Below are 1,362 nucleotides of genomic sequence, written 5' to 3' on the forward strand. Positions count from 1 at the left end.
CCCATGTATGGAGGGCATCAGAGGCAATAAAGCTGATGGATTTTGGAGATCCTGAGCCAAGTCATCTACCTAATTTGGCCACCCTGCGCAAAGCAAAGCAGGAGAGAAATGATTTGGAATTAGGCGACAAGGATCCTATTCTGTCATTGCAGATGCTAAAATACAGTGCCCCTCACAGTGGTAGCATTAAAGACATTGGACTAGACAAGTTTTTTTGTCACTATTGGAGCCAAACACAAATGTATATGTACAAGACATTAGTAAAGACATCTACTAACCCCACTGTGAGTTTTGATGCAACTGGCTCAGTGGTGAGGAAACTACAGAGACCAAATGGCAAGTCTGGCCATATATTCCTTTATCAGGGTGTTGTGGCAGGGGGTGAGAGCTCAAGTGTCCCAGTGGTGCAAATGCTGTCAGAGAGACATGATGTTAATGCCATAACACATTGGCTGACAGAATGGATACGCGCAGGTGCACCTACTCCAAAAGAGGTTGTGAGTGACTTTTCTCTGGCTTTGCTCGGAGCTTTGGTCAAGGCTTTTACTTCTCATCCTGATCTTAAGACCTACATCAATGAATGTTGTGGTGTCTTACTCGGTAGACAGTCAGCAAAAGTCCCACCTTGTTTCGTGCGGGTTGATGTTGCTCACTGCATCAAGATGATCTGCCGGTGGGACTGCTTGAAAAAAAAAAACACATCGCATTAAAGATTTCTTTGTTAGGTCAATAGTTCAGCTTCTCATGTCACAATCCATAGACGATGCAAGAGAGCTACTAAGATGCATTACTATTGTGGCTCTTAGCGAAACAGAGGGCAGTGACAGCTCTGGAGCCCCCCTCATTTCAGAAAGGTGCAAGAAATACCTAAAAGCCAGAATTGCAGAAGAGTGTGTCATCATTCCAGATGTAGAGGGTGCGGACCTGGAAGAAGTGGATCCATGTGACCAAACACAGACAGACCTGCAGCAGTGGGTAACAGATATATGTGAGGAGAGCAGGTCACTTGCCACATCTAATGGTGATCATGACAATATGCACTTCCTCCCTGAGATTATTCCAAATATAATCTGGCTTGCAAATTACTTACCTCTCTGGACAGGGGTAATGATCCCTCACTTCTGGAGCTCCAAAATCACTGCAAGTTCAGCCAATGTCGAAGCCGAGTTTAAAAACATCAAACGCGGCCTTTTCGCACAGGATAACAGTAACCTATAAGTGAATATTGTCATTTGGTTTGCCGATTCTTAAGGTCTTACCTTGTTACTTCAACTAGCCTACTGTTAAAAAAAAGTGGGCTGGTGCACCGTCTATAATTCTCTCTCATTCAATCTCTTTCCCATTCAGTTAGTTGTCCACAAA

The 1,362-nt window shown here is 44.1% G+C and overlaps 1 long non-coding RNA gene across 1 annotated transcript; it reads right to left on the reverse strand.

The window, feature by feature from the left end:
* Positions 1 to 283: 283 nt before the first annotated feature.
* LOC117594995 lies at positions 284 to 1,150 on the reverse strand. Its single transcript, XR_004576286.1, has 4 exons — positions 1,091 to 1,150; positions 868 to 963; positions 625 to 679; positions 284 to 413 (listed from the first exon to the last, which is right to left on the reverse strand). It is a non-coding gene; the product is annotated as an uncharacterized LOC117594995 (long non-coding RNA).
* Positions 1,151 to 1,362: the final 212 nt, after the last annotated feature.

This window comes from Esox lucius, chromosome 10, assembly GCF_011004845.1.
Source record: "Esox lucius isolate fEsoLuc1 chromosome 10, fEsoLuc1.pri, whole genome shotgun sequence".
NCBI lineage: Eukaryota > Metazoa > Chordata > Actinopteri > Esociformes > Esocidae > Esox > Esox lucius.